The sequence below is a fragment of the Diospyros lotus genome, chromosome 13, assembly GCF_014633365.1.
Source record: "Diospyros lotus cultivar Yz01 chromosome 13, ASM1463336v1, whole genome shotgun sequence".
NCBI lineage: Eukaryota > Viridiplantae > Streptophyta > Magnoliopsida > Ericales > Ebenaceae > Diospyros > Diospyros lotus.
The window spans coordinates 33143574-33156715 of record NC_068350.1 but is presented as its reverse complement, the minus strand read 5'-3'; positions in this window follow the sequence as shown (position 1 = coordinate 33156715).

The following is a 13142-nucleotide window of genomic DNA, read 5'->3' as shown; positions in this document are numbered from 1 at the left end:
CAAATCAGCCACGCCTCTACAAGTTCGGAAGGGTTTGCATGCATTGAGGGATGGCTTAAGGAATGGCGAGGCGGGCGTGAGGCTGTGGCGTGGGGCCTACAAATAGAGATGAAAAATGGAAGCAAAGGGCAAGCAATTAGAAAGAATTGCATAAAGTTTAGAGAATGAGAGCATGGCCAAGCACGAAGAGAGAGAGGGAGAGGTTGTGCGAGTGAGAGAATAGCGATGTGGGTTTCTGAAGGTAGCTGAGGAAGTGACCCGAGCTAGCCAAAGCTGGCTGCAACAGCTCGCAGCAACCATGGTCGCAAGCTTCCGGCAAGGCCGAGCAGGCAGTGGTCGATGATAGGGCCTGGCGGAGCAACACAGAGGCGGCTGGCGGGGTCACAAGGAGCTGAAGCGACGGCATTGGCAATCGGATCCTGCCGGAGGCGTAAGCAAGCAGCAGTCGAGCCGCTGCGTGCGCAGTAGTGGCCGCGCACAGCGAGGCCGACCATGGTGGCTGCGGCCATGCACGGTGGAGCGGGGGCGGCAGACGGAGGCACGTGGGGGTGCTGGTAAGTGGCGGCGAGGTTGGGATCGTGGCGGTGTGGCGACTGGGCGAAGCTGGTTCGCGCGCGCAAGGGCTGTGCAAAAAAGAAGAAATAGAGGAGAGAGATGATGAATAGTAGAAGAAGAAAAAGAAAAGAAAAAGAAAGAAAAGGAACGAAAATCTTAGAAAAATTCTAGAAAATAGGAAATGAAGTCTTATGGTTATTTCGGAGATTTTGGCAAAAAAAATTGTTCGGGCACGCGTTAAGGTAAGTAAAATTCTCTAGAAAATTTCAAAAATTCAAAAATATTATTTTATTAATTTTCATAGTGAAATATTCAAGGAAATATTTGAGAAATATTTAGTTTGGATTTATTGAGAAAAATATGAAGAAATAGAGAGAAAAATAAAGAAAATGCAAGAAATTATGAAAAAATAGGTTTTAATACTTATTTAAATAATTATAGTGATTAGGATGCTTTGAGGTTTAAGTTGAAGCGACTTGTACAAATTTTGAGGTTAGCACGTAAATCGAGGTGATGCACGAATTTTGAGACATGCATGAATATCGAGGTAGCCCAATAAACTTGAAAAGGTAAGTGGTACTTTCCAACTGAATTTAATTTTATGAAAAATGCTTGGTTTGTAGGTGATTTATCTTTAAAAACCCAATCATCGAGAATGTTTTCATCATATTGACATACTATGATATGTATCCATCACGTAGGCTGCATATATGACATGACTATGAAATGCATATGTACACGTTGAAATTATTGATCACATGCATGTTGTCCGTTAGGAGTACAAACTGGCACCGCTACTTTACCAATGGTGCACCCATACACCCCGATTTCGAAAGAGGTAGCCGTAAAAATGGGAGTAGCGGGAAGGGCTCAGTTGACCCCTACGATGAAGTAAGACTTGCATATATACATGATAAAATATTTTATGCCCTTACTTAGATGATTCATCATCTAATTTGAGCTTTGGCTCTGAAATATTCAAATGTTTTAGATGAAAATTATAGCAGATACGAGGATGAATGAGGCATGAAATGGTACTTAGTAGAGTGCATGGGGAATAAAACGTATGTTATGTAGCCCATGTATTTAAGTTCTACTACTTTGAATTCTGAACGTTTTGAGGAATGATGATGTATAACTTTATTTAGGGTTAATATTAATTGAGAACTTATGATTTGTATTAAGTTATGTTGAGGAACGATGATGTAAGATCTGAATCTCGACTAATGTTAAGATATCAGGTTCGATCATTGCTTCCGCATTTGTTTTGTATAATGATTTTCTTTCGAGAAAAATGAATGAGAATTTTGGGACGGATTCAAGAAATGATGTGGTTTAGCATTACTTTGAAAGAAAAAAAATTATAGTCTCAGAATTGTCCTAAGTTATAACGCACCTGAAAAAACGGGGTGTTACAACAAAAGCACAAATTAGTGCTTGAGGCCTAAAAGCAAAGGTGAAACATAGGTCTCATGCACCAAATGCGCATATTTATTCAAAATGATTAGAAAATATTTGTACATTATTTCTTTCAATATGTACCTATAAAGAGGGATATGCAAACTTGTTAAATCACAAATGACAAATAACTAATATATTCTTATAGAAAAGTAATTAATTTCCAAATATATTAGAAGAAATACAAAATTATTAGCAGAATACACTGCAAGAAAGCAATTAGTTTCCTTTAATTTATTCACAATTAGAAAAAAGAAAAAAAATACAACACACATAAAAAGAGTTACAAAAAACAATTAATTTCTTTTAAATTGCAAAAGAAATGGTGAGAGAGAAAAAAATCACTAGAACACACAATAAAAACATTTGTTTCTTACTCGATTAATTGACATTTTGCCTCTTACTCAGGTATTCTCTATTTCTTAAGTAGGCAACGATGATTAGATGCAACCCCAAAAAGGAGGGGCTCCAAAATCACTTATTAATTAAAATGTAATTTTTTATGTAAAATTATTAATTATATTTTATGTTGATTTTTATTTGAATTGATACTCTGTTTATTTTGTTATTCTATTTGGACGATAGACCCTCACTTCCCAAGTTCATAAATAATTTTCTAATGTTAAATAGTAAATAGTAAGATGTCATTTAGACGATAAAACTCCTCAAGTTCACAAATTATTTTTTAATGTTAGATAATGAATAGTGAAGTGTAAACTAATAACATAATAGAAAAAAAAATAAAAAGTAATGTTATTTTAGAAGGACAATAATTTTTTAGATAGCGAAAATTTCGTATGAGGAATCTACATTAATCTGGGCATTAAAAAAACAAAAATAAATCAATAACTTTTTAATTTGCAATATCTGACTGTGAACTCTTCATATTTTTTATTTATTCAACTCTTACGTTTTTCGATATTTTCCTATTGTCTATATTGTCAATTGAAAAATATTTGCTTTCTGAACTTAAATACAAAGATTTAATTAATAATTTTGTATTTCAAAAAACAAGCAAAGTAAAAATTAAATAAATTTTAATATTTATTTATATTATTAAAAGGCCACCAAAATAACTCCTACCTAGAATCACAAATATTCTTAAGTCAATTTTAATAGATGGCTTATATCGGGTCTCACTCTCATCTCTTTTATCTCTACCAATCCAATGCTTCAGATTAATGGCTGCCAACGTATAAAAGCCTTAACGCCATCTCCAATGATGCTCTTTATTTCACTCCTCGTTATATTATAACCAATTTACTCCTTATTCTGATTTTACCTAAAAAATTGTGCGTGTTCAAACCACTCCTTATTCTCCTCTCTATTATACTCTCTATTTTATTTATTTATTTTAATAAACTTCATTTATATTTATTTTATCTTATTTATAATTTTTGCATATACACAAAATTAATAATCAAATACACAAAAAGTACACACATAAACAAAAATAATAATTAAATACACAAAATAATCAAATACACACATGCACAAAATCAATAATTAAATATACAAATCAATAACCAAATACATAATATCAATCATTCAATACAAAAATAAAAAAAAAATTCTCAAAATATTATAAACCCACTTTCTGCTCGATCTACTCCTCATTAGAGAAGATGTCGTTGCCGCTTTGCTTACCACCGCTAGATCTGATATTTACAACTCGTCTGCCTAGGGGCAGATCTAGAAATTTATGTAAGAGGAGGCTGAATATTTTTTTTTTTTTGAGATATAAAACTGTACATCACAGATTTTAGGGTGCGCTGAAAATTTTTTTTAGACTAATTTATTATTAAAAATTATTTTTTATATTAAAAAAATAATTTTAATTGTGGGTTCACATGTAAATTCTTCACTACATTCGCCACGCCTACAACTTGTCTTATTTGGGCATTTTTGCCGGATCTATTATTGTTGCCTATTCAACATTTTTTCTTCGATCAATTTCACCTTCATCTGCAATGGTTATTTCTCTTCTCGTGTTGATGATTGTTGAGGCGTGGGGGTGAGATGATGAGGAGATTTTGATTGCTGACATTGGTAAAGATTTTTAAAATTGCCAAATTTTTAATTAGAGAAATTGACAACGATGAAGATTGTTGGAATGGCAAATCTTGATTTGACTTTTCAATTTTTGACACCGCTAGAGATGGCATAATGAGGACACCTAAACTAAACCCAATTGCGAGAAGAAACATAAGTACTGATGGCTCGTCGTGACAAACAAGTACGAATAACAGAGGTTAAAATTGCCAAAAGAAGAGATATATATATATACATGTATATATTATGGTCCTGCTCCTACGGACAACAAATTTTCTCGTCAACCAAACATTCAAACTCAAGCACAATTAACTCATTTGGGTGCAAAAGGTGAAATCCCTCATCTTAAGAGCCCCCACACATTGCCCCACGCACGTGAGAGGAGTTAATCATGGTATACAACAGCGCACTAGGTAGGAGACACAGTGCATGGTGCCCACAAAGAGTCATCCCCACAAGAAGGTGAAACTCTCACACTGCGACTACCATAACTCGAACCTACATCCTTGGGTGCAATCTGTTACCTGATAATCAACCGTACTACGCCCTTGAGGGCCACAATTAACCTATTTGAAGAGATGGCAAGCAGTTCTTTCATGCATTTTGTCTCATTCTCAATTCCCATTTTGTCCCTCTTGAAAGCTGGCTGTAGTGGGGAAAGTCAACTTTTGGCTTTATCTCAATTAACAAGTTATTTTGAGTTTTGAAAGAGCCAATTAAATCACTTTTGATTTTATTAATTATTAATTCTTCTATATTATATATAATTTGTATAATAATTATATAATTAATATTATACAATAATTAATTATATACAGAGAACTTTTCACATTTCTATCTATTTTGTCAAAATTATCATTAACTGTTAATGATAATTTAATTAATTATCAACTTTTAATGATAATTTAATCTCTTTAATTATTAATAATGGATTAGAACACTATACCAGCTCAAAATGATTAATTTAATGCTATGCTCACTTTTGGTTGTGACCTTCTACATTTACAATTGAGTAGCAATCGAGACACGTTAAAGAACGATTGAATATTTTGATTTATAATGAGAATCTCTTCATTTTCCCAAAACATCTTGGCTAAACTTATTTGGACGTGTTATGACAATCCTATTAGTAGTGAAGTCAATACTTATAGTAAACTTATTTGGACTTCGATTTCTGTGTATTATAATCATTTTATTGACTAACATTGAGATCGAGTGAATAACATGAATTGATCAAACTTACAGGACTCAGTAACTATATTAAAATTTAATATGGTGTCATTGAGATAACACATCGAAATTCTTTTTGACATCAGAAACTCTTTTTTAGATCGTGCTCACCTTGGCTAAAGTTTTCCAATCACTAACAAACTAATATCACATATGACGTTCACCTCACATTGAGGTCAATTGATTCTATCAGCGATCACCTGCTTCCATACGCCACTAAATAGATAGACAACACAGAGAATATTCTCACATCATATTTAGCCAGTTCTGTGTAATAACAAATATTTGACACTAGCTTACAAGACAACTATGTCACATTCGATCCGATGACCAATTATACAACTGAATGCCAATAATAGATTATTAATCCTCTCAGCCATGTGATATGTTACACGTGTCACATTCACTAGATAGTCAACCAACACCTACCCACATGTTTACTATTTACATTGCATGTAATATGACATATAACTCGCTATCCATTATCATTAGCATTCCATACTAATCAATTGTAGTATTACATATGACAATCCGTAATCAATTAATCATATTCCACTTATGAGAAATCTAAAGATTGATAATTATTTTAAGAAATCATGTGTTTTAGATCTTTATCACATATTCTTAATAGCTTAAGAATAAATTAGAATAGTTAGGTACTCATCATATATAATTGAAAAAGTATGAATGAAAATATACTATTTGTTGATATACAAAATTATATTATTAGACCCAATATATACACTAAATATCATATAAATCTAACATTAAGACACTAACACTAAAAGCATCTCCAATGTTGAGCACCAAATTGGTGTAAAAGGCATCTTTAAAGAATATGTTATAAATAATTATTTAAATAATATTAATAAATTTATTTAAATTATCATAATATTATTAAAAATAATTAGTCACATTTTATAAAAAAAATTAATAATTACTCATAATTTTTAAATTTTGTTAGAAAATATGTTATTCTAATTAATTTTCTAACTATTTTTTTAATTAATTATTTTCACCTAACTTTTATCAAATTAATTGTTTGTCCACCTAATTATTTATCCATCTCATTTTTTCAACTAATATTTTAAATCAAACAAATTGTTTTTCTCATAAATATTTTTTTCACTTAATATTTCAACTAATTTTCTCACATTCTTTTATCCACATATTTTTTTCTCACTTATTTCACAACTAACTTTGCTACATAACACTACCTAACTTTTAAGTCATATTGTTGTTGTTTTCTTATTTTAATTTTTTTTCTATTTTTATCATGTATTTTTAATTAAGTTAATGAAAATATTATTACTTTTTATTATATTATTGAATTTTTGCATTAAGAATATTTTCTTTCTATTAAGTAATTATTAAAATAAAAAACTTTCATATAAATAAACAAAGTTAATTCATTTTATACTAATATGGTACTTATAAAATATATTCAATATTATACTCATTTTATAGATCTTAATAAAATATTTTTATTGGTATATATTTTTTTATAATAATTTAATTTATATTTTTAATTATTAATTAAAATATATAATAATATAATAAAAGTAATAAAGGATATAAAGAAAATAATTTATTTTAAAATTATAATAAAAAGGGTAAAATTGAAAATAAAATTAAAAAGAAAAATTGGTGTTGAGTTATTCAACCAGAGTGCGATTTTGTGCACCCCATTTAATTGGGGTAAGTTTACCCTCCGTCAACTCTGTCAAATAAAGCTCTGCTCATCTATTATTTTAATTTTTTGTGAGTTCCGTCAAGCCCATCCATTTCTTTTAATTTTTTCAAAATCACGCGGCCCAATAACACCAACCCCCTCCATTTCCTGGTTCATGTACTCTTTCTCTCTCACTTTATTTCCAGAGAACAACTTTCTCTCTCGAGGACGTGGACTTCTTCCATCTCCGATAAGCTCTTTCATGCATCTCTCTCTGTCTCTCTGTGTGTGGAGGCAGGCTTCCATCTCCAACGTGGTCCAGCAGTGACCCTCACTCTCTTCATCCCCTCCAGTAGCGGTTACGACTTCCCTTCCACATCTGATGTTTCTTCCAACAACAACTGCGGCATCCCCTCCACCTCTGGCACCCCAATAGCGATCCTCCACTTTCGGCATCAATCCTTACATTCTCTCAAGTTTGTGTTTAATTTGTTTCACCTTATTTTGCTTCATTCGTATTTCATTGCTTTAGGTTATAAAACCCTAAACATTTGGATTTTGTGAAACAGGAACTACATAAACGGGTAACGGCCGCGGCGTCCCCTCCCTTCTACCTTCGTGTTTCTAACACTGGATTTCCAGGCATTGCTAATTTTTTACTCTTTTATATTTGTTATATTTATATTCTGGATGTTTGATATATTATTGACTATTTTGGGGTTGATAAACTTATGGAGTTTTTTTTTTTTTGTAAATAGTTGTCCAAACAAATTTTGGCCTGATATATTATTAATTTCTTAGCTTTGTTTTTTCAATTTATAAATTTTGAAATTTCTTTGTCTGAGTACTTAGCTTTGATTAGTTGTTACTTATCATTAATCATTAATTAATGTAACCTATAGGAGAAGTATAAAATTAAGACTAAATTTTGATTGAACTACAAAACTGTAGAATTAAACTTAAATTAAAAATTGTGTAGCTTCAAAGACAATTTACCTACTTCCATAGCATAATACAATAACTATAACACAACATCAACACCATATATTTGTGAAGTGTTGTATATTCGTAATGAATATGTTACTATGCAGATAAATGTCTCGTTCACAATCTTATAACAGTCGAATGTCTCAATCAATGGACAACACTTCAAATAATGGAAGTACATCACCAGAGATGAAAACATGTTATTGCGGCCAGATTGCTCCATTGATTACAACAACAACCTCCAGAAATACAGGAAGAAAATTTTTTGGGTGTGGTAATTATGGCCCTAAAGGGCGTGGGTGCGAATATTTTGAATGGTTTGATAATGTCGTCAATGATTGGTATGTTGAAGCACTGCATGGTTTAATGAGAAATAGAAATTATCTATTAAGGGAGCTTGCAAATGAGAAGAGAATCAAGAGACGGTTAATAGCTATGTTATTGTATAGTTGGATAGTTTTTGGAATGATCTTGTACAATTTGATTTGAATGTATGTTTAAATTTTGAATGTATATAACTCCAAATGCTCGTTGGTAGCTGCTTTTAATGGTAATTTTAAACATTTTTTCTTTGTAAAATTTGAAACAATCAATTAAAATTGTGTTCCTTTGTAACATTTTTCATTAATTTACCTGTTACCCTCTTATTTATAGCAGATAATGGGTTTAATTCTAATTAAATCATTTAGATATATATATATATTAGTACATTATTGATTAGATTTAATTTTTAATTTTTAATTTTTAATAATTTAATCAAAATTTAGAAAAAAACACCTTATAATGTATTTAACAAAAAGAATCTTTTAACAAAGGCCATCAAATCCAATTGTTCTTAAGCTATGCAAACAAAACATAATCATCAAGCAGACCGTGAAAAATTGTCAAAGAATCTAATTCCTAGTCCTGAAAATTTCTTCTACAGAAAAAGACCAAATACAACCTATAGGAAAAGCCTGAAACCATTTACTAAGGGATAAATCCCCAACAAATTTAATAGCTCCAAACTCCCGTCCTAAGAGTTGCATTTTGAAGCACATCTGCTATATGACTTTTGATGATTAAGATTCATAAAATATAGTTAGTTATCAATATAAAGAATCATATGTCCTCGTTATAATAAATTCAAGAGTATGGAGAGAACAACTACAAGTTGTTACTTAAGTAGTGGCTTCTGTTTACAGTTCATGATTCTGTAGCGTTGCAATTAGGATCATCACAGTTTATGAGATTGAAAGATGAGAGCATAATTATTATGGGTTTGGAGCTTTCTATTTTTTGCTAAAACATTTAAGTGGACTGTAATCCATGAATTGGAGATCAGAAGTGACAAGATATAAAAAATAGGCCCTCAATTTGAGAATTATTGCGACAAAGGGACATATCATTTGTTTAAGCATTTGGGACACAAGCAAGCAAATAAAAAGTAAGCATAATTATGTTTAAGAAGCAAAAAACATAAAGAGTGTCTTTGCCACACGTCCATGAACAATTAGATTTGCATGGTTCTTTGTTACACGCTCATAAACATAATTATAAAAAAAAATTCAACAATTTCACTAATAACAATAGCTTCAACAATTTATCTGCTTCTATCTCGTTAGCAACACCTTCAACAATTTCAAGTGCAAATCAACATCTGCTCTCCAAAAATCCTCCATAATGACAATTTACATCATTGACTAAGTCTTTTAGAAATTGCAGTAATAGAAAACCATGAGCTTCATGGATCTCAACTCCATCAAAACCTGCATATTAGACAATGAATTAAAATTCACCTTAACACTACACCACTAAAGCATATAGAAAATCCAAGGGGCTTTCTCCAGTACATAGTAAATGCTCTTTGTCAATTTAGCTGTCAGCTTATATCACACTGCAAACTATAACCATATCAAACGTTTCTTGTATTAAGATGCTTCAAAATCCTCCACAGCTTCAAGTCTTTAAGGAAAACATTCTTTATTATGGCATTTTCTACCTGCGTTCCAATCGATTATTTAACAAGCCCTTCTAAACTTTAGTTCCTAACACATATATTTTCTTTAAGAATCCTAAGTTCTTGGCAAGTGGAATTTTCACCATTTTTAGTTTCCTAACCATCCATTCAGCCTTCACTCAAACCCTTCAAAAATATAACTTAACAATGAGGAAGTAAATCTAGAACCAACAGATGTCCAAGGATATACAATTGATAATATAAACCTGGATATATCATTCACAAAATCAAACAAAGAATTAGAAATACAATGCTCATATAATGTTTTACATAAACTCAGCCTACACGAGAATCAGCCCAAATAAAAAGTGCATCATGTTAAAAGAATAAAATAAATAAAATAATTAATTAAATAGTAACTTACACTTAGTGAACCACTACTTTCTACAATGTTAATTAATTCGTGAAGTTTGATGTTGACGAACTTTGAAATTGTTGACTTCTGGGTATTTTTGGAAATGCATACATTTGGGATGAAAAAACCTAATGAGAGTCCATAAAATGAATAGCAAAATCATAAGTTGAGATGGTAAAGGCAACATAGAGACCAAATTTGTAGAAACATATAGAATTTATGTACCTCCTGTGATATTGAGAAATCATTTGAGGGGAGTGCCCTCTGTTGAGATGCGATATTCCATGGTTGAAACATGCCTTGAGGTTATAAGCTTGCATGTGGATACGTGCCTCCGGGATGCATCAATTGCCAACTATTATTGTTATAATATACTTGTTGGGCTATTCCAAATACCCCCTACATAAATATAAAAGAAAAATATTAATTCACATAAATATAATAAATTTAAGAAGAGAATTAACAACAAACATTTGCTTTATAAAAATAGAATCGTTATTTACCATATCTACAACATGATTAGAGTTCAAGCATCCAAGATTCATGATGTGGGTTGCATTCCTATTATCTGTCTTGCCATCCAAAAAAATATACTGTGTTATTTTTCTTTATCACATACATACATGAATGACAAATAATACAAGTAAGTTTGGTTAACAACTAACCTGTTACTTTTGGCGATTTCTTTTTTCGTGATTTGGTTTCCATTGAACCTTTCATTCTTTTGCTACATTGGCCTTTCAAGCGTCTTTTTGTTGGGTCTTTCAATTGTAGGTCATGCTACATGTTTGATTCTGAATTATGATGTGTGTCGATCGGAATGCTCTTGTTCACATCTTGATCGGAGGCTATAGCCAAGGCCTCAATCTTTTCTTCCACTTCTAGCAATAGTGACTTGCTTAATGGAAAAAAATCAAGACACTTTGAACCCTTGACAATAATTCTTTGTGAAATTTGTGATAACTCACTATAATGAGCTGATAGCATTGGATCATTGTCATTTGGTATTATCTCTCCCATGGGGTCACAAATAATATCATGTGTTGCTGCCCGTGTCCATCTTTTCAAATAGTATTGAGAAGGTAAACTTTTGAACTCTAAGTGGCGGAATAACTTCAATGCATGCGAACAAATGATTCCATTGAACTCAAAGCTTCTACATGTGCATGACACTGTTTGTTCCAATTGATTGTATGTAAGTGTGCGAATCCTTTGTCGACCTTCCATCTCTTTAGCTTTATATGTACGAATAGTTCTATCATCATTATCCAATTCCAATGACAAATCAATAGTTTGCTTAATACCTTCTTGAAACCAATAAAATATTTTTTTGGTGTATTTTTTTGCAGCTTCATGTTCTACAGACTAATTACAAACCAAATTAGGTGTTGTTTGTTGTGTTAAGTGTTCAGCCTCCCTTTCTTTTTCACGGCGATTATCCGTGGCCCTAGAGTACAAACTTACAAATTCCCAAAGAACAATTCTACCATGATTAAAATAATCCTTCAAAAACTTATTAATGCTCTCACTTCTCTGTGAAGTAGTCATGCCAGCACAAAAGTGAGCATAACTGTACACTTGAGCCCATTTCTTTCTCAACTCATATGTTCTTTGCAACCACTCATTTACCTCTTAGCCCATTATCTTCAAGCAATTTGTCCAAACTTTGTTCAAATTCTTCAACTGTTTCAAGATTATAAATGCAAGCTTTGAATTGTGGTGCAAATGATTTATATCCATTATTACTCAAGTTCTTTTCAGCATTTGGACATAAATGCCACAAACACAATCCATGGTGGGCTTCAGGCAATATCGTATCAATAACACTTGATATAGCTGCAGACTGATCTCTAAATATGCTTCTTGGTTTTTTTCCTCCCATAGCCTTAAAGAAAGTAGTAAACAACCACATTACTGCATCAATTGTCTCACCATCAAGTAGACCACATCCAAAAAGTGATGTTTGCCCATGATGGTTGATGCCAACAATTGGTGCACATAACATGTCATAATTGTTTGTCTGAAATGTTGTATCAAAACATATTACATCACCAAATAACCCACAATCACGCCTCGATTTTTCATCACAAAAAAATACACCGCGTATCTCACCATATTCTCGAGTTCGAAAAGAGTAAAAAAAATGTTTGTTTTCCCCTTTCTTTTGTTTGAAGTATTCAAGGAGATATTCAGCATCACCTTTCTTGAAAAATTTAGCCCGTGTTCTTTGTAATAAATTGTTGCAATCAGATCTTGTGAAATTAAGATTTTGGGCTCCACCAGCTTCTTCACACATGTAAGAGAAAATTTATCCTTGTCTTATTCCAGATGAACGCATTTTGTTCATAAATTCAGCTTGTGAAAAATCGATTTTCCTATGGAACCTCAAATAATGGGAATGCTCAGGTGGGACAGGATCATGAGTATGCTCTGACTTGAACTCAATTAGTCTATACTTATCATCGGGAATTCTTTTAATCACAAAATTTGCCTTACAATTAAATCTCTGACTATCTCTTTTTCTTTCAGGTGTCTTGACTTTTCTAGAAATGCCCTCACATGAACAAACTAGTGCTTGTCGTTGGATTTTATTTTTGTTCTTATTTGTTTTTAATATCCTCACACTAAAGCCAACCTGTCTTGCATATCTATTATAGAAGTCATATGCTTCTTTTTTTGTGTCAAACGTCATTCCAATTTTTGGTTCTACCTCACAATCTATATCTATTTCAAATTGATCATTTGAACCCTGACACCTTTCATCAACTACATGAGATTTCTCATCATCACTAAAATCCAAGTCTTGATTACTCATTTCTTCATCAGAACTACTG